This window comes from Motacilla alba, chromosome 5 (genome assembly GCF_015832195.1).
Source record: "Motacilla alba alba isolate MOTALB_02 chromosome 5, Motacilla_alba_V1.0_pri, whole genome shotgun sequence".
Taxonomy (NCBI): domain Eukaryota; kingdom Metazoa; phylum Chordata; class Aves; order Passeriformes; family Motacillidae; genus Motacilla; species Motacilla alba.
This window is the reverse complement of record NC_052020.1, coordinates 29,418,323-29,439,170: the sequence shown is the minus strand read 5'-3', so window position 1 is coordinate 29,439,170 and position 20,848 is coordinate 29,418,323. Positions and strand designations below refer to the sequence as shown.

The 20,848-nt window shown below is 43.6% G+C and overlaps 1 protein-coding gene across 5 annotated transcripts in view; it reads left to right on the top strand.

Moving 5' to 3' along the window:
- The first annotated feature begins 3,931 nt into the window (after nt 1–3,931).
- The window catches only part of TMEM229B (transmembrane protein 229B), a 35,272-nt gene continuing 18,355 nt past the window's right edge, over nt 3,932–20,848 (top strand). The window contains exons 1-3 of one of the 5 annotated variants that reach the window (XR_005257190.1): nt 3,932–4,427; nt 14,742–14,911; nt 16,415–16,751. The gene's annotated coding sequence lies outside the window, so the exon portion shown is untranslated. Of the gene's footprint in view, nt 4,428–14,741; nt 14,912–16,414; nt 16,752–17,932; nt 19,181–20,848 lie in introns of those variants that run through there. The other 4 variants (XR_005257193.1, XR_005257192.1, XM_038138923.1 and 1 more) reach the window with 4 other exon arrangements.

Genomic DNA, 20,848 nt, shown 5'->3' with positions numbered 1-20,848 from the left:
CAAATATTTAAGTGGCTTCAATTTTGTGCAGAGATAAGTTAAGACCCTTCATGGATGCAACATCTGCTTCTATCCCTTTATGAATCAACTACTTTCTCAGGAGTGATGAATATGGGGCTAGTGTCTGAGCCATAGAAAAAACCCAGGGCCCTGACACAAGCAAAACAAAGAGAAGAACCATCATTACACGGAGTCTCCTTCAGCTTGGAGGAACTATGTTTGAAAATTTCCTTCATGTTTTCTTCAAAAATCTCAGCAAACCATGGCTTGTATTTTTTCTACCTGCACCATAAGGAAAAAGAGACAAAGAAAGCAATTTCTATGGTATTGCATGAAGACCTATGCAAGCTGATGTGAGACAGTACATGACTTGTGGTATTCTTCAAAATCCATTTCCTACTTCAGGTATTCGAATAGCATTTGACCACAGTGGTTGGGGCCCCTTCAGGCAAAAAAAAAAATTTAATTTCCTTGCAAGCCTAAATGTGACTCTTTGTTCCTCAGTTTCCTGTCAGAGAAGCCCATGTTTTGGATGTACATCCATGGGGGGGTTATTAAATAAACACAGAGCATCTACTCTTCATACTATACACACAGGGAGATGAAATTCCCAATTTCCAGTTGTGGGACCTCCTTAGGAAAACAGGACAGAAAAAGCCAAACTTCCCCAGGGAGGGAAAAGCCCTGACTGGATTTTGACAGGTTTTAAACAATTGTGATGAAGTTTTTCATGACAGATGTTTCCTTTAAAGCACTGGCTGGGCTGTATAGAGAATGAGGAGTGTTATAAGGTGAGATTAGCACGTTTAAAGTGAATCAAGAAATTAGGCCAAGCATGACTTAATAACCCTGCTCTGGAAATATGGATCCATTCCTCAGTAGTTCCTAAGCAATATCAGACAAGCCACTTGGACTAAACCAGTAAGACTGATTTCCAGGTGCATCTTTTTCAAGACCAGGACTGCATATACAGAAAGGATGAGCATCCACTGGATTAAACTGTAATTTAAATATAAGGAGCCATGTAAAACTAAATTCTCTGGGGAAAGAGAGATGGTATGAATCTCAAATTTAGGATTCTTTTAAACTGAAACATGTCTGAACTTCAAAGCCCAGTCTGCAGAGCAAGGTCTTACCTCACTAGGAATGACTACAGTGGCAGTGATACTTGTGATGTACTCAGGTACCAGTGTAATGACCACATTAAAGTGTTCCTGAAGAGATAAGGTTTTGGTTTTTTTCCTTCAGTGTAACAATGTGCCAGAAATAAAGCATACAAATAAAATTTACGTGAGGGATTAAGCTCTGCCTGTCACAGAATGGATGAGTGAGGAACCAGCTTGGGTTGCTGCACTGCACTCCTTATCATGACAAGATACAGAAGTATAGTTGCAAACAAATATGATTATGCCACTTTCCAAGATGCTTCCATATAGCCACATGTTATGCTAGACCCAAATGAAGAAACCCTTTCAGAACCAGACAGGCTGGTGCAGAAACATCTGAATTGGTTTTGGGCACACATCTAAGAACTAGATCGGGTATTATATACGATCTATGCTGTTTCAGAAAAAGGCAACACACACATGAAGATAAGCAGCATTCCCTGTGCCTGTTCACAAGTGGCTGCAGAGAGACTGGAGAACCCTTATGTCACCACAAACTCTTTTCATCTTGGACCCATCTTCCTGTGCACCCAGAGCATCCCAGCCTGGATGCTCTGCAGAGAATGGCGCTCACTCCCAGCAGGAGGCCTTGGGGAGCTCAAGCTTCCTTGTGAACACCTGACAAAAGGGCAGTTCTACAAATTGTCTGCCTTTGTTCCCAGTCTTCATCCTACTCCCACTTTCACTGTATTATAATCTGAACCTCATTCTTTTTCTCTCTTCCTTTACTAGCTCAAGCTGAAAGAAACAAGGCTGAATAGAGTAATAAGAGCTTTTCTGGACCAGCTATTGCAGCCAGGGAGAGCTGAACAAGCTCTCAGGTGTACAGCACCACCATCAGGTGCTTGCTCTGACATTTTTCCCTCCTGCCTGTCCCCTCAACACAGTACAGTGTCTTCATTCCCCTCACCCTGCTTCACTGCCTCCTCCTTCCTTTCTCCTCATTCTGGGAGCCCTCTCCTTTATCCTTACCTCCTCCTTCCTCTCTCTCATGATGTGATTAGACAGGAGAATACAGATTTATATATTCTCTACACGTGCTTCTCATTTTTTCAGATCCATCTTTGGCTGTTGATTTCTCCTTCTTGTAGGTGAGTATCTCTCAGCTCTCTTCTTCCTCTCTCTTTGACCTTTCCTCTGCTCCTTGTAAGGCATTCTCTCCTCTCATGCCGTGAAACATTCATGCTGTCTCATACTGTGAAATTATCTCTCTCAAGCTCTCTTGCCTATATCTCTAGCATGGTACTCGGTGCTTTCTAAAGGATACTATTTCACAATAAATACATAAGCACTGCTTCAGGCTGCTGTCTTCTCCAACTGCCTAATTGTATATGGTATTTTAAGGTGCTCTTTAGAACATCAAAGATGTCTTAGCTGTTTTACCATTTTTCTTCTCAGCTCTGTTGAAATTTATAGAAAGCAATTGTGGGGCTTTTATCCAGCTTGAGGTCACCAGCACAAGCAGCGCTGCCCTAGCTTGCACAGCTCGGCTGCTGAGGCAGGGCTAGCTGTGCGTTATTCTCCATTTCCCCTTTAAAACGCTCCATCTTTCTGCATCTCCAGCTCTCACAGTGAGATTGTGCAATCAGGTGACTCGGTGACAGGCTGGTTTGCTGCATTGTGGCACCCTCGGAGCGGCTACAGAGGTTTGTACACAGAGCTCCCCGGGCGAGCGCAGAGGGAACGCGGGGCAGCAGCCCGGGCACTCCCGCGTTACGCAGAGCTATCAATGCACGGCGCCTCCGCTGTGAGCAGCGTCTGCTGGCCCTGCAGCTCTGGGCTGAAGGAGCAGCCTCTCCAGAGCACCTGCCTTTAACAGAGTCACTGCTGCCAGACATCTTGAGAATCCTTCATCATAATTGCTTCGGGGCCTGCACAGATCCGATGTTGCCTCGTTATTGGGACTATTTATTATTGAAACCAAAAGTGCTGAGTCATTAAACAGAGGTCATAAAAACATCCTTATTCTGCTAAAAGCATTAGCTCATCATTTCTGGTACTACAGAAGGTAGGAGAGACCAGGAATCCTTGTGCCTGTGAGAAAGAAAATGTGGACTGCATCAGAGGCCTGGGAAGATCAGACAAGAGCCCTAAGTCAGTAACCCATTAGGAAAAGCAGAGTGCTGGTTAAAGACAGATCTCTGGGTTCAAGATCAATTGCCATTTCTGCATTTGTGTCACTTCAGGTTACTACTTTATCCCAGAATATGTTAATGTCCCTCTCTGGAAATGGACAGAACTAAAAACCTTGCTCACTTTTGTCTGAAGACTGTAAGGCACTTTAGAGGAACCAGCCAGCTGCACCTAACTGCAGACAGCTGTCAGGTACTCCACCTCCATTTTTTCAGAGGGAAGCCAGAGGTAGGGAGGGGGCATTTGTTTGCTTGAACCCTGGTTCAGGAGTGCACTTTCCTGATTTCTCATTCCAAAGAAAGGCATTTTTTCCCTGTGTTCTTGTACTGCCAAAGAGTCAAGGTAGCCAGAGAAAGGATTTTAATTTATTTTTACTACCTATGCTTGAAATTTATTTTCTTACTGTTCTTCCTCGGATAGTTTTCTGAATCTGGAAAGATCCTTCTGGGTGGAAAAACACATTTTTCAGAATTGTGTTTCCCTATTTTAATACTGAAGCTGCAGACAAATACTTCCTTTGGTAGCTGTGTTTGATTTCCTGCACTGCAGGGATGTCCTGTCAGCGTCCAGATCCAACAAGAGGCGCATGGGGGTTGCATCCCTCAGCTGATGGGGTGTGTGTGTTTATTTGTTTTTGTTACGGATTTCTTTGGAGGAGTAAATATGAAGGACTCGTACTGCAGGCTCACCAGCCAAGGCGCACTGTGCCACTTCGCGTTCCCGGCCGGAGCCAACACTCCAGGCGTTTGGGTAGGGCAGGGTGTTCCCGACGCTCACCTGAGCACACACCGGCCCGCACCGGTTCTCCAGGGGACGCAGATCCCTCCCTTGGGGCCACCCCGCCGCCTTCAGGCTCTGTGCCCCGCGATGGCCCCGGGAGGGCTCGCCGGGCCGGCCCCCGCGCCAGCGGACCGAGGGAAGCGGCCGCAGGCCGGCAGGGGGACGCGGGGCCGGCGCCGCGGGGCGGGGGAGGCAGTGCGAGGCAGTGCGGAAAGAGTTAAGGGAAGGTGGCGGGGCAGGCTGGCTGTCTGGAGCGAGCATGTGCAGATTGAAACCGCATCCATACTACGGGCGAGTGTCACTGGCACACTTCACCTCCCGCCGGCCGCGGGGCACCCATGGACACCGGTGAGGACACGAGCCGCGGCCGGGCGGGGGGGCCGAGCGGCGGCACCGGGAGCTGCCCGCGGCCGCTGCCCTCACGGCCGCCCCGCCGGGGGTGCGCGCGGCCCGCGGCGGCCTCCCCGCAGCCGAGCGGCGCGGGGGATGCGCTGCCCGGGGCGGAGGGCGGGGATGGCGCCCGGCGCCGTTGGTTTCGCTTTCTGGCGGCGGGAGGGCCGTGCCGCCCCCGCCGGGAGGGTGCCGGCCGGAGCGAGACAAAGGCGGGCGGCCGAGCGGCAGCTTCCCCGCCAGCGGCGGGCCCCGCGGGGCCACCGGGCAGCGGTGTGTCGCCCCCTCCCGGGGAGCGGCGCAGCCCCGCAGGCCGGGCCCCGCCGCCCCCCGCAGCTCTTCGGGGAGGCAGCGCGGAGCGTGTCGAGGGGGTTCTGCTCGGGAGCTCCCGACCCCGGCTGCGAAGTTTTCGGGGCTCAGGGAAAGCAGGGTGGAAGGGCTGTTGAAATCGGAGCTGCTTTTCACTGTTTTCACTGTATAGTGTTTTTTTTTTGTTTTTTTTTCTTCCCCACGAAAAGGAAAGAAATGTCTCGAAACATCTTTGTATATTGATTTCTGTAAAACTTTATTCTAGGCAAGGGGAAATAGCTCTGAATGAGCCCAGCGTTTGCAGAGCTGAACTGGGAGGTGGAAACTGGCTCTGGTCCGTTCAGTGACTTTTCTGCAACCTTGTGAATTACTCCTGTGTGTAAATCCAGAGGTCATGGTTACAGTTGAAAATTAGAGTTTTTTCTTTTCTGTTTTGTTGTTTTTTGGGGTTTTTTTTGTTGGGTTTTTTTTTTTTTTTTTTAAACTAACTTAGTCTCAAGATGTTTGCTCTTGTTCCGTTTTTGGTATGGGAAAATATTCAGATTAGCTGAATTTTTGCAAAATGGAAAATCTGATTCCTTCTGTTCCCCATTCACTTATTTTACTCTAGGGTTTTGCAAATTGTTTCTAGGATGCTTAGGAGCAGGGATGCTGGGGAGGCTGCCCTGTCCTGTTCATCTTAAGCTGGACCGTTATACTGGGACTTTCTAGATCTCATTTCACATTGCTGGTCCAAAACTGCTGGGGATATACAAACTCGTTAAGCCTCATAATTACACAGCAGATGCAGAAAAACTCTGTTATGTGAAATACTTGGTATTGTTCTCTGGCATTGTTTATTTGACATGTTTTTCCTGTTTTCTCTTATTTCTGAGACAAAAAAACGCAGTCCCTGCAGGAGCTGGTTTTTTTTCACAGACAAGGTGGTAACATCTCCGTGACTGTCAGAGCTGTGTGCATTGGGGATTTGCAAGAAGAACAGATTGCCCAAAGAGCTCTCCATTCTGTGTTTTCCAGGGACACAATGCATTAATACATGTACAACATCGCTTAGGGATGGCGCTAGCTACTGTTTGGTGGTAAATAGGAAGTAATTAAAACAAAAATACTTTAAGTCATTAGGAAACAGAAAAGAAAGACTTACTGACATGGAATCCAAAATGCCTGTAGGCACTTTCAGCCAGCACTGAGAAAAATTGTTTAGGAAATCTGTAAGATACTCTTGAGTCCATGACGCATCCTGAAGGTCCTTCTTGAATCCCAGCACCTTGTCCCAGTGAGAAGATATGACTTCTTCCATGGAGAAATGTCAGTTTTCCCGTGTTAGTTAACAGCAGCTTGCTACTGTGCATAAGTTAAGATTTTTCACTAAATCTGAAAGTAGATATTTTCTCCCTGAGGAATATATGCTCTTGGTGTGTATATCTGAGAATTTCATGCTTCTCTGTTGAGGCTGCCCCTGAAGAACACTGGGTGTCTCCGTTTGTAGAAGAGGAAACTGAGGTACTGGAAAATGGCGTTTTTCACAGGTCATTGTCAAATTGAAACAAGACTTAACTCCAAATCGTTTGTTTTAAGTAGTAGCTATAGCAGCTTTCTAAACAAAGCTCAGCAAAAGTGCTAGAAGCAGCTGGTTCAAAGTGAAACATTCTGAGATCCTCTGATCACAGGAATATTGAAAAAACATGTAGTATAGTCTGGTGGAAAGGAAATGGACGGGCAAGCAGAAGTTGAGGCAGTACTGCTTGTTGCCGCATAACTTCTTGCTGAGGCCCTGGCAGCATGTCTGTAGCCTTGGTCAGTATTGCTGTGCCCACTCTACTGAAGGCTGATGGTGGAGGCAGAAAACAAGCTGCTTCCTTGGAGATTGCAAACCTTGGAACTTCTATGGCAAGATCCCGTGGTAGTTTACAGAAGTGATAAAGGGGTCTAAAAACCAGAGGTATGGATGGGTGTGTAGGCTGAGAGTAACCTAGATCTCTGCATCCATATGGAAATGGTACCTGGTAGTGGGGACTTTGCACTTTTGCTGACAATGTCATTATGTTACGTGGTGCCAAACAGTGAAAGGCAAATTTAGACTTGAAGGGAGATGCAGGTTTCTAGATTAGAGTGTAAGGCAGGAGGAGGCTTTTGGATAAGGTGATGAACTCGACAGCATGTGGAGTCTTTTAAGATACCTTTTAACAATCTATACTTTATTCAGCATCTTGGAGATGTTCTAAGGAGTGAAGATGTAGAGATCCTTTTGACCTTGTAATTTGTGGATTAACTTATTCCCACATGTTAAGAGATGGGGAGAGGAGTTGTTTTCTGGCATTGTAAATATGCTTTTAATACCCGTCTGCTTGGTTAAGACAGTAACTGTCCTCGGATCAGGTGTTCCAGGGCTGCTGACAGGCACTGCATTGTGTCCAGGAGGGGTGTTTCTTCTCATGGCATAATTAGTCAGATGAATTTAAGTTTTACCTCCAAGTTTTATTTGAATTTAAGTTTTACAGCTCCTTTTTCTGCAGCATGGGATCGGTCACTAAGTGTCATCTCTGTGAGACTTGTTTGAAGAGTCTTTTGCAAGTTTTGGAGTTGCCTCACTGGCTGTGGTGTGCTTTCTTGTGCCCCTTGTTCATGGTATGCACCTCTAGTCTCCCTAGACTAAAAAACTTCAGTCCTTATCCAAGTTGTTGAATTGTGTTGTAAGAAACTTAGTGAGATTTTAATAAAATTATCTGCAGGAGATCTGACTAGGTTTTAGGCAAAAGAGCCCTTTCTGCTAAGCTGTCTGACAACAGAAAAAAGTTTTTCCTCGTGAAAGATGATTGGGAAGCATAATGAAAAAGCTTTTAAAAAGGAGAAAATACATTGGGGGGGCTTAAAGAGTGGTGGTGGGGAGGAGACCTTGTTCTGATGGTGAAATCATAGAAGCAATAGAAAATTGTATTGTTGCAAATTGTACCTTAGGATTCTTTGTTTCTGGATTGCCTTCAACAAATACCATGTTTAAGAAAATGAAATTGTGTTGTTTTGTTGTGTTTTGTTTCTTTTTTCAGTCTCAGACAGCCTGCTATTATATGGTAAGAGGAGAGGTAACAACATGGCTAATTAAAGGGCAGCAGTGCTTCATTCCTCAGGGCTAATTATTCTCTAGAAAATGGGTCAATTACTTAAAGAAATGGTTTGCCAGCAGGAGGTAGGAAAAGCCTTTATTCCCACTCCTCACCATCCTTTTGTGGGAAGCACTTCCTACCTCCATAGCAGTTGCAGTACCTTGTTAAGCTTTCAGGTGCCAGAGCCATGCCCTGCAGATGGGGAAGTGGCACCTGAGCAAACTTACATGTGGTCACTTCTGTCCTGCATGTTCCTATGTAGCTGCAGATGAGGCAGCGTCCAGTGGTGTCCCTGGGTTGTTTCTGGAGTGAAAGAAATGAAATTGAACAGTACAAGTGGGAGTTCTGTTTCAAAACAAAATTTGCTTGATGTGAAAGGTAAAGTATGGTATATTTCCTTACTTCTTTTGAAAGAAGTTTCATCATCCAGTTAGGTAATGTTTTCCAGCATAAGAGGTATTTCCTGCTTGTGGCTTGCTTGGTAAGGTTTGTAAATGATCCCTTCTTGGATCTGCTTCCTATATGTGTTTCGGTATTCTCTGGTGGCTTTCTCACCTGACCTAGCAGGCTCAGTACAGACTGGGTGAGGGAGCAGAGGGCTGGTTAGCTGTGTACGTCAGAAATGAGCTGGTCTGTTTTTCACATTTCTGTTATGATATGTGAGGCTGGAGTATCCAGCTGGTTCCTGAGTTCCTCGGTAAGGTGGCTGTGCAGGCGACCACAAGAAGTCTTGAAAGAAAGCCAGACTGGGCAAAGGCTTTGGCTCTGCAGGAGCAGATACCAACATCTGTGCCAATTCAGAACAACGCTCTCTTTCTGGTTAGTCAGAGCTCTACATTCCTGGCTGTAAATGATACACCCAATAATATCTGCTGTGAGCCAGAGCTCGTGCACCTTACAGTCCAGCTAAAATGAGTGTAGAAGGCTTTGCAGGTACATGCTGCTCGTTAACATGTCCTCAGAGGCAAAATAAAAGCTAGGCTGCTTTAGGGATTTATTTGTAGGCATATCTGAATGAGCATACCTATCAGTTACTAGGTCAGAGGTGTCTAATCATTACATAGAAGTGGGAAGTGTTTCATGTTACCCTTTCTTTTGTTCTGGATTTTTGTTGGTGTCAGTGCTCTAGAGCTCACCACAACCTTATTTTGAAACTCCCCCGCCTTCACATGCTTCTGTCAAAGCTGGATTAAATGACTGAGGGAATCTTCCCTACCACAAATGCTGTCTTGCTTTCATTGCATAAGATACAAAGCATTAGTAGTCACTAGGTGAGTGTTGATAGCATAGTGTGGTGAAGCTTCTGTTTGACTTCTTCCTTGCTGGATCTTTGCTCTCAGGTGTGCCATTTATTGGATGCAGCCTATATGAAGAACTTCTGTGGAGCACCTCTCTGTCCTGTTTTCATGATTCTGCTGCGAGCATGATGAAGTACTTCTGAAGAGGGGAGCTCTGTCTTTAGTATGGGTAGCTCTAGCGTAGTGCTGTGTGTACTGCCAAGTGCCTTCTGGGGATGGGAAGTCTGTTTTGTTTTTATTTCTTTCATCCAGAATGCATGCACAGATCATGATCCAAATCATTTGGCTCCATCAGCCTAATCTGGACTGGGAAATCTTGGCTGGGGCTGCGTCTGTGCAGAGCTCTAGGTAGACATTCCTCTCTGCTTGCGGCAGCGTTCCTGATGATAGCAGTGGATTTGGCTGTTTCTTCTCCTGCTAACTGACCTAGCAAAGCCAGACTTGCTTAACCCGTGGGACACTTTGAGCCATGTGTTTTCTCTGTATTTTGTGTCAGCAGATGCTTATGGTAAGGATGCTTCTAGTAAGTTCTAGAAGAAGAGTTATTTATTTTTGTAATTTCTGTTGTTTTTAAGATGTGTATAGTTTCCCCTAGTGGTATAGTAGATACCATGTAATTTGATTTATTTTGATCCAGCAATTCTTTCCTAGGCATTCCTCACAATTAAGCTTTTAATTGGAAGTAGACTTGTACAGGAGCTTCAGGATGTAGGGCATGGTTTATAAAAATGATTGAATGTCTTACTACAGAGAGAAAAGCTGCTGTGAAGGTAATGTAATGATTCCTTAGGAATATTGAGCTTGGCTGCTGTTGCTTTTGGTTTTCCTTTGTTGCTTAATACTTTACCATGGAGATGAGATACTTTCCAAACCATCAGCCTCAGCCATTTGAGCTGACAGAGGTTAGCATGGTATTAGGAGAGCCCTGGGCAGCTATGCCATTTCCTGTGCAGTGGAATACTGAGGTGCATATAGAAAGAAGGCAATTCATTATGTTATATTATGTTGCCTTATAAAATGTGGATGTGCAAAAGGTCAACTTTCTAGAATCCATGCCCTTCTCTTAGATACTCCAAGTTGGGGTATGCTGCCTTGTGTGTAGGGCAGTGGGAGTAGGTTTTTCATTCTATTTTTATTTTCCCCAGCTACATATCAGACATAGAAAGTGGGAAAGTGTCCCATTCTGATGCAAGAAATATAGTTTCCTTGGTTTGAGAAACAAGGACTGGACAATGTCATGACAATGATGAGCATTTGCTATGCTTAAGGACCATGGCTTAGCAACGTTTGGAGTACTAAAAAGCTGTAAGTGCAAACACCAGCACTTTCACTGCATCTTTCATTTGAGAATCTCTCAGTTCTTAATGAATTTTCAGTCTGTCTCTGTGAGGCTGGTATTATTAGTGTCATTTTGCAGACAAGTAGATAAAGTAAAATGCTTGTATAAGCACATTCAGCAAGCCAGGAAAAGCAGGAATAAAATTCAGGAATACTAATGTTTCAACCTGTTTTTGAGCTACTATCTTGCACTTTTTTTCCAGAAAAGAAAGACATGAATTTTTGTAGCTTTCCTGCCCCCATCCCTCTCTTTTTTTTTTTTTTTCCCATTGGGTTAGGCTGCATAAAAGTGAGACATTATTATGCAACATATCTAAGTATGCATGTGATACTTGAAAAAATGGTAATCAGATAAGTTGCCAGGCAACAGTACCCTGCCTTCAGTTACCAAAACGCCAGTGAGTGTGCTTTCATGATATAACATGGGTGCTGTACTTCTTCATAAAGAAAGTGTAGGTGGAGTTTTGTAAGAGCTGCTCCTTTTTAACTCCTCTCCTGCTTAATCTGCCATATTGTGAGGTCAGATTTGACCCCAGTTTTAGAGAAAAACATTCACCAAATCTGAAATCAACAACAAAGTTAGATGAGCTCTCAAAGATAATGAATGGTATGTGAGCATATATGAGTAAATAACCATTCCCTGCAATGGGTCTGTGAGTGTTTGATGGTTCAACAGCTTACAACAAGTAGGTCAGAGCTCATCCTTGGGACCGTGAAAATTAAGAAAATGGGTGAGAGGTTTATGTTAAAAGGTAGATGACAGGAGTGCATGGCAAGCTGTGAGAAGTATCAAAACACTCCTGTGTGAGAAGTATCAAAACACTCCTGGTGGCCCCTCGGCCCAAAAATATTGAGAGTCATGGTAATTCATGAAAATATGAATTTAAATTCAGCTGGTTCATTTTCATTGCCTTAGCAGAAGAGCAGAATGGAAGAAGCATAATAAGGGATGAGTGCACACAGAGGAAAAAGTGATAGTCTAATAATGGAAGGCAGCACGAGGGAATTCAGTTGTGTGTTTGTTCAAAACCTGAGTTTAATTTATTTTTCAAAATATTGCAAGATAACAACAGCAAAGAATAAAGACTCTTGGAAATTATTTAAATGCATTTTTAGTTTTGGCAATAAATAGCCACAGAAGCATTTGCAGAGACTGTAGTTGTGTGGGGATGCAGGCATCTGGCCAAGCCTCTTCAGCTGTTGGGTGGTGGCATGGCTTTTAGAAGAAATCTGAAACTCCAGAGGTCTAATGTGCGTCTCAGGGCTTTAATGGAAGTTTTCAGTAGAGATAGGGCACCCACCCAGATGTATCTGGGAAAGGATGCCCATAACCTTGAAATCACTTGTTTTCCTTGGGTAAGTGCTAGTTGTTGCTTTACAGAGTTGGTTTTCCAATTATTTTTTTTGTTGTTGCAAAAGGAGCAAAAGGCATTTGCATTTCAGGAGATGAGGGACTGTGTCCTACATGTCCTTCTGCAGTGTTTCAGTCCAGTGTAGGAAGAGGTTCAGAAGTCCTTATCAAGAGACATGGTGGGACTTCAGTTAGAAAGGAAATCTGCATCATCCTCTTTGTAAGTCCTGCCAAAACAGGGGGAGTTTCTGAGAAGACACAGAATCACTTTCTGTTTCCAAATTTGGCACTTTCTTCTGAGGAGAATCCCAGATAAGTCATGGAGCAATGTTGTGACTAGATTTTTCTGTTGCTCAGCTTATCACCGGTTAGTTGCATGGACCTTAGCTCTCTTTGTAGAAAGTGTAGAAATAATAAAGTGATGTAAATACTAAAAAAAGACAGTTGAAGGAACGCTCAACTAACCACTTTCCATTAGGAATTTGCTTTCTTTTTTGTTTGCTTTTCTTTGTATTCTCAGTTGATGAGCAGTACTGCTAGATTATGCTCATGTGTAGTCCCCAACCTGCTGACATCAGGAATGTTTGTGTCAGAGGAACAGCCAAAGCAGGAAGTGCTGTTTTGGGAAGTCTGCGATTTTAGTTTTTAACTATTTTTGTGTATGCAAGTGGATGTTCACACTATTCTGTCTGGTTTTTTTGTTTGATTTTCCCTTACTACAAACACTACTCGTTTTGAATCATTAGTATTTTGACACACAAACTCCATTTATATACCAAACAAAAAACAAATCACCTTTTCTGAACAGTTTAAGCTTTGTATTAATCAGGTGAGCATTGAGGTCAAATCTTTATCTTCAGCTCTACTGCTCTGCTCACGTGTAATATGACATAGTCTTTACTAATGAAGATTTTCTTCAATGAGTGTTTTCTTTCAAGAGTAGATACATTTGTAATCAAAGGTAAGGTTTCTCCAGCACTCTGAGTTCAAAATGACGCAGTATTTTGTGAAAAGGGAACTTCTTCCTGCTGGGCTGTGTGCTGTGAGCCAAATTTGAGAGATGATGATACAGCTGAAAACTAGCAGGCTTTAGGGTAGCATGGGGTAGCATTCAGAGGGCTGATGAGTTCCTTGGTCTGGCTCCAGGTGAAGCCCCATGGATGGCCTGAGCGCTGGTGCCAGGGAAAGGGATGGACTGAGCAGGACTGTTGTTCTAAAGTTAGGGTGGCTTGAAGCCTTTTGTAATATTCATGTTTCTGCATTTAATGAGTTGGAAGTGTGTTGCAGTTGCTTATTTTGTATAATTTTGTTCCTCAGTCTTTTACATTTCAAATTATAGACAAGTACATCTGACTATGTAAAAAGCATTCTCAGTGTTTTTGTGATTCTAGGGAAATGCCTTTTGAAATTTTGTTTGCATATGTCTGATAAATAGTTCAGTAGAAATCTGTGGCAAATATCCAACTGTGACAAAATGCATATAAGGAAAACGGATTATGCACAAATGATTTTTAAGAACATATATGTGGCAACAATTTATACCAAAGCTAGACAACAAACAAGTTCTTTCCCAGTCTGATATAGAAATATGTAGCTAGTAAAATAGCAACTATTTCTCGTTATAATAGAGACTCCAAAGTAGATGCAAGCTTCAGTGCATAGGCAGAAGGTGCTAGATGTGTCTCAATAATACCCATATTACATTGATTTAATTAGTGGGTTTATGCTATTCATTGCTCCATTAATCTCATTGGGAAGATTTTTTGGGGGGAGGATTAGTTATTTAATCTGCATTTTTAGTTGTAGTGGTTTTGTAGTTCAGTGTCATCTAAATAAACACAGTGTAGGTTTGTTTTGTTTTGTTTATCAAGGAAAACGTGTCTTGAATTCCTCTTGGATTTTGGTGCTCAAAAATGCTGAGATTCATTAGGATAATATGAAGAACTCATTTGTTACACAGTCTGACACATAAATGTCCTTGCTTTAACTTCTTCATATGCAATTAATCCATATATAATGCTATGTATGACAAGCCCTCGAGTTGTAAGATTTGTGAGGCCGATGTAAATAAAGTGTCGGATACTTGTGTGTTGAAGCTGTCACCTCGAGGCATGACTTCTGTGAAAATCAGGAATGTGGCATCCCAAATGTCAGCATTTGAAGAGAAAGAGAGCCCCAGTTCATGGGTTCCACTTGCTTGGATCATGCAGCCCTGCTGCCTGAGCCCAACATGGAGGTCAAAGGCAGTCAGATCACTGGAGCAGAGAGGACAGTGCCAGTGCCCCCAGGAACAGGTTGGGGTGCTGGGTGGGTGGCACTGGGAAGGGTCTGCTTGCATGAAGTCCACACTCTGTCCTGGAATGGGGAAGAGAGAAGAAAAGTGTGATGATTGGAGAAGTGAGGATGAGAGGAGATCGAGGAAGATAAGGAGGCAATATTAGGAGAGATAGGGTGGGGGTGAGAGGTGTCAGCAATGAAGCTTACTTTAAAAATTGAGACATTGATGGGGAAAATAGAAGTAAAGCAATTTCTTGCAGACCCTCCAAGGGTTAACTGAGACCTTGGCTGAAATGGTAGCAGTGAACCTTTGGTCACTGACTCCAGTGAAGTTGCTCTGTGTGTGTGCTGTGGCTGCGATCCAGAAGGACAGTGCAGAGCAGAAAGGCTCAGCCTCACCCAAGGAGAGGCAGCTGTCAGGGTGCTGCCCTGGGCAAGGGGCAGGTACAGGTGCTGTTTGGAGGCTCTGAAGAAGTCAGGTCTTCCAGGGCCTGATGTACGAGAGCTAGGCTATCCATACACATAGCTCGTTTCGTGTTTGAAACCTCTCTAGCATTGTGCTGTATTAAGATTAAAATGTACTTCTTTGGTTTAGGAAGACTGTCTGGTTGCTGTATTAACTGTCGGTCACACACACCTGCGCTGAAAACGACTGGCATCTGAAACCCCTTGGACTTGCTGGAGGCAGCCTAGTCTACCTGCGGATGTTGTGAATTAGGAGCTGGCCAAAGAGTGGGAGAGCTCCAGGATCCCTCCCCGGAAAAGGTAAGGTCTGGAGGCTAAAACTGGTGGGACTGCACTTGTCGACCAGAAAAACAGAAGAGTTGTCTGAGTAAGAGCTGGCTGCATTGTAGATGGGACCTTTGAAATTTAAATATGTTGAGTGCAAAGTTATTTCCATCGGTTTAAACCTCAAGTTGTTTTCTGGAGGTGTACGATTGCCATTTGCACACATCACCTTGATTTCTTTCTGCTGTGCATCACATCATTCTGATTGCTTGTAATTTATACAGCCAAACTTTTCAGTATTATTGTCTCTTTAAAACCTCACACTCTGATAGCCTTAGGCAGTTAAAACAATCAGGACAGTGGAGCAGTATCTCTGAGCTAAACCAGAGCAGTAGGTAAAGAGCAGAGGGTTGCTCTCTCCCGTGAAAGCACAGGTGTGAGTCGGATGATGAGGAATCTATTCCTGGCCCTAGCAAGTACTGCAGTCTCTGCACCTGATTCACCAGTGTGTTACTCTACTAATCTTCTTAGCCTCATCTTGCCACTCTCCTGTATGCTGTGACAATCAGTTACACTTCCACGTAGTCCATGTAAAATACTATCAGTTTGGAAGGGTGATTTATATCCCAGAGCAAAAGTTTATATTGATTCTGGTTAGTGGGGTGGACATTGTGGGACCAGAACAATTTCCAGACCCTGCTGCATTTTTGACAGAGTCTTTATGTCTGCAGTATGTGGCATAGTTCACGCTAAAATATTGTTTTGCCTATTGTGGATCAGCTTTCCTGGGTAGGTTGTGCACAGTACTTTATTTCTAGCTGGGAACTCACTTTGAATATGTGCATGCTGCATGTATAAACTTCAGATACATGTAGCGTGGTCACCCCTCAGTCTGTCCTGTCTCAGGTGTTTCATGGCCTTCTCCTAGTTGTAGTGCCCAGGAGATCCTGTGTTAGGCTATTCTGTTGTCCCACTCCTCTGGGTAGTCTTGCTGATAGACCCCTGATCCTCTCTGAAACTGGGAAACAGACCCAGTCAGCTGCTGAAGGAAAGCAGTAGGCTTAATTGTAGCAGTGCTAACAGTGTGGATAAGCAGGGTCAGCTCCTGCCTGGAGCTCCAGCTGTGATTGTGCTGCCCATTGTGTAGCTGATTACAGGGCTTCAGTTGGTCACCAAGTGTCGTCTTTTGAGTGGCAAAGTCCAGACTAGTGCTGCAATGTTATAACAAAGCAAGTGTCAGCAGCTTCCTGAGAAGGCAGCTGGTGATGGAACGAACTTTGTATGAGTCCAGCTGTTATGTCAGTGATGCAGCCATGAGTATTTCTGAAGAAAGCAGGCAAGTGCTCTGGTGTGTGGTACTGTTGCCCTGAGTAGAGCAAATGCTGCTTCTTGCTGTCCTCAAGAACCATCAAATGTAGTGCAGAAGTCTCCTATTACTGTTAAAACAAAAACCAAGCACTATATGGGCACAAGAAAACATAGATCCATTGGCAGCAGAACAAGACTATGAATTATTCATTCATCCAACGCCTCCTGTAGGTTCCATCCACTCAGGCTGTTCAAGGATGCTGTCTGTTGGAGATGCAGACAGATCTGCTTTCAAAGCCATGAGGACAAGACCCTGCAGACTGTCATCACCACTCTTGAGCTTGTCCTTCATTAAACTGGCTTGGGCATCGTTGTGACATCCTTGAGGACACAGAAGTAACCTCTTATCATCCCACGGGCTGTTGGTAGGAATACTTGTAACACCAATGGACTTGGAGCACATCTGGTAATGCCAGCTTGGAATTGTCTCTGAGGTGAGGGCAATGAGTTAGGAGCGAGATGGAAGCCCTGGCTGCTCTGGCCCATTTTGCAAAAGGGAGAAAGGGAGGTGAGAGAGCCACATCTTTTGTGTAGCATTGCTTTGGTTTTTGTAAGAGAATTTATACTGTGTCAGTCAGTTCCTAGCTCTGTCTTGCTGAGAAGCCTAAGTCTCCTCTGTTAAAAGTTCCTTGAGCATAGGCAGGATTTCTCTGTTCATGCAGAGTGCTGTAGTGGAGATGAGTGTATTTAAATGGCTGTTTGGGAACATCTGTAACACATAGTTTTTCTCAACTCATTTACTAGTAGGCATTTGTCTATGTAATGGTTGTCAGCTGGCAGTTGAATTCAAGAGGTATTCAAAGATTTACAGAGCTGCAGAGACTCAATTCTCCTCCAACTCTTCCATGAACTGCTGTGGGCTCAGATAAGAGGTGCCCACTGTGAGAGAAGGTGTTGCTGAAGGTTTGTTCAGAGGCTGTTCTTCAGCACAGAATGCACATACTTAGATGCAGAGGGGTTTTAACTATTTTTTTGCTTTTTCCTTCCTGCTGGTTGGCATGAAGATTCCTTCAGCCATTTTGCATACGCAGGCTGCACTGTCCATGCCATATTACAGATTTTTTAGCATTTTCCCCCATTTTCCTTCTGCATCTCTCAGAGTTGCTCTTAGCTATTAGGCTTTTGATGAGATGTATTCTGATTTTTAGTGTGGGAAAAGCTAACTGTAACTAGCAACAGCTGTAGAAATTATGATCTTCTTAAAGCAGAAGTTCAACCCTTGCTTTTACAGGTGTCTTGTAATGTGCCCTACTGCATTTTGAGAGCACTTCAAATGCTCCTAAAGAGTTTCTTGGAAAGGAAGGAAATGTTACTTCTGTCAAAACAAGACACTGTAGCTTGTGTTCAGAACAGTTTTCAGCTTTTCGTTATGTCAGCCAGCTGGATATGCCCTAGAGTGAGTCACCTTTGGAGTTGTTCTAGTCCAGATGCTGAGGGAAACTGTGGAGGCGAAGATAAAATCCCAGACCGCATTTGAAGAGTCCTCACTAAAAAAAGTGATGGAAGCATGCTGAGGGGAATGACTGCCCTGCTGGGTTGAGAGGCTGAGTAGGTTTCACAAAGAGAGCTGTCAAGGAAGAACGGGTTGCTTCTGAAGAAGGTAAAATATGTTTGTCATCCTATGGTCTTGACCAAAGTAAAAAGGCAATAAACTGGAAGCATACCTTTTCTTTGTTTGTTTTTCATCAGTGAAAGAAGTAGACAAACAGAGCTCGCAATGGATTTGTGGTTTCCATAGTGATGTAGCTATGGAAGCTTTTGTGCGGCTGAGCTTTGCCCTCACTGCAATCACACTTGAAAGCTATGAGTGTTCAGCTTTCCTGCCAGGGAAATATGTAAGTATGTATCAAACATGGAACTGGCTGAAAATGCAGCTGCATTTTCATGAATTTTGCATTTGCTGTGTTACCTGAATATGTGGATGTTTAGAAGCTCAGCTCATTTCTCCTTTATCTGTTGTTCTGCACTGGAACAGTGCATCCAACTATATTGATACCACAGTTCTTGCTGTGCCAGGCAGTGATATATTGACCTCTGTCCTTTGCTTTCTGTCATCTGTATATACACACACATCCCACAGCACTGGTGCCTGTGACTCTCCAGCCACACTGATATCAAACATGCATCGGTCAGGAAGTGTATATGTGACTCTTTTGGGGTATGCTAACTGGTCAAGCACCACCCTGTGAAACTTAACAGGTGAACTTCATAGACATCAATTCACTTGTCCCTATATCTGACATTACATCATGCTTTATTTTAATGGGCATTTTGAGAGTGTTTTAATAGTCAAAATACATGATCCTCAGGGAATTTTTGCCTGTGGAGAGAGCTGTTTCTGACTGTGAATGGTTGATTAATTCTGGCTTTCAAAATATGTTGGAGGTGGAATTTTTCAGCATCTCAGTGATGAGATTACCAGTAGGTCCTTGAGGCAGGGGAAGGAAAACACTCGATGTGGATGTTGCGTGCACACATCAGGCAGTTACGCACATACTAGTGTTGCACACACATTTGAATTGTCCAGTCTTCGTGGTTCATGGGCATTTGTGCCTCATCTTTTTCTTTTTTACTTGTACTGCTGCTGGATGCTTTCTTGCTGTCTCCCTGAACAAATCTTCCTTACCTTCAGCATTTGTTTTGCTTGTCTAATGGATGTAATGGGTCATTTGTTCCCTTTGTAGAAATGAATGTTAATTATTTTCAGAAGGCTAATTAGGTTGCTAATGAGAAACTCTCCTGCAGAAATATTTCCTTTAATTACTCACTCTGTAGTCCCGTACAGAGAAGCTTATTGAATATGCTGTTAAATACAAATGCTTGTATCTGGCATAAAAATGCACCTTCAGGCTTCCTTGAAAGAAATACTTTGGTAAACTTGGGAATCTATGTGACACAGATGACTGAGCAAATGAGATTGGTGCTAAGAGCTAGTTAGTTGCGCACCTTTTTTGACTGCACCTTAATTTGGCACTTCTGCAAGTGACTGGATGCAGTTGCTCTTTGTATTTCAGTTTTCCTGAGGACTTTTGTCAGTGTAGGTAACTATTTGTGCTACCTGCTAGCCCAATCTATAATTATATGCAGCCCTCACACCAAATAGTTTAGCCTAATCAGCCAGATGGCAGTCAGAGGCACCAAGAGGTGGAGTGGCATGTCCAAGGTCACATTGCAGATCATGGCAAACCTAGTAATAAAGAAGAGGTTTCATCAGTCCTGTGTTAGTTCACAGCTCTATCTGCCCCTTGTGCCTCTCCTAGGGCCAGCATAGTTCATAACAAGACTTGCATCAGTTTGCATATTGCTTCATGAGGCAGCACAGCTGCTCAACAACCCCATTTATGTAGCCACCTTGGCACTGACTTATGCAGGTCCTTTTGCTTCTCTGTCTTGAGTCCTGTCTTCTGCTTGCTTCACTTCCTTGTAGTAGTGATACCAAAATCGGACAGAAAATAAAGTTTCTAACACAATTTGAAATATTAGAAAGCAGGCATTCTTTACTACAGTGCTGGACAATTTTAGAGGATATTTCCTCCAATTGAATGTGAGTCGTGAAACTTTACCACAGGGTATTTATTCTGTCATGATTATACCTTCATTACAATATACTTCCTAACTAATACATAAACATCACTTTCCCTAGAACTAATTTGCATTCATCTGCCTCTGACTGGAAGACCTTTTATGATCCTGGAGGGTCATCTAAAGGGATCTCTGGTTGTAGTTACTGAGTGCCCCAATATGACCATTCCGTGAACTTTTCTTTTGGCACGCATGTAGCTTCTTGTTACATAACTTGCCAAAACCCCTAGTATATTCCTGATTTTCTATTTATCCACTGGTTTCAGCTACATTTATCATCCTGTGTGCATACTTTTGCATTCTTTCATCTTTTCTTGCTAGTTAGTCTTTAAGTTCTATCTAGCAACTTCAGGGGAACTGAAAATTTTTATTCTTTATATTATCTATCAGTCTCAATGCCTTTTAGAACTGCTTTGGGAGAGCTACTGTAGTCTAGTGGATATTTTAGTTTTAGTACTCCCAGGATCAAAGGTGGAGCAGATCTCTGAGGTTCCCTGCTTTTTGACTGCTGAGCCTTCATGCAGTTCTGTAGAAGAGCTTCACTTTTTTTCAGCATCCTCTAATGTCCGGTCTGCTCTTAGCCAGACTCTTGGAACTTTTTACATGCCGTGGCTGTACTAAGGAAAATATGAGAGAAGGCTGCTAAATGGGGGCTGCTTCCATGCATAAGAAGATGCTCCTTATTCCTTTATATACTGGTCATTGTAAACTCAGCAGGAGAAGGAAGGAAGATCTGTCAATGTTGTGGATGCAGTGCAAAACTTTGCATCTTGTACTGTGCTGCAGAGTATCTAAGTGCAGGTGAATCAGAAGAGTGTCTTAGACAAAGGAAATACCCAAGAAAACTACTATCAGCATGGGATGTCAAAAGTCACCCTCCATTTCTTTTTAGGCACAGACGTACGCTGCTAAAACTTTTATGTGTGTGCCACACATGCAGCACTGCCTTGGCTGAGGCACATTTATTTAAAAGTTCACTTTGCATATGTAATATTTAAGTTAATTTTGCATATCTTTACAGAT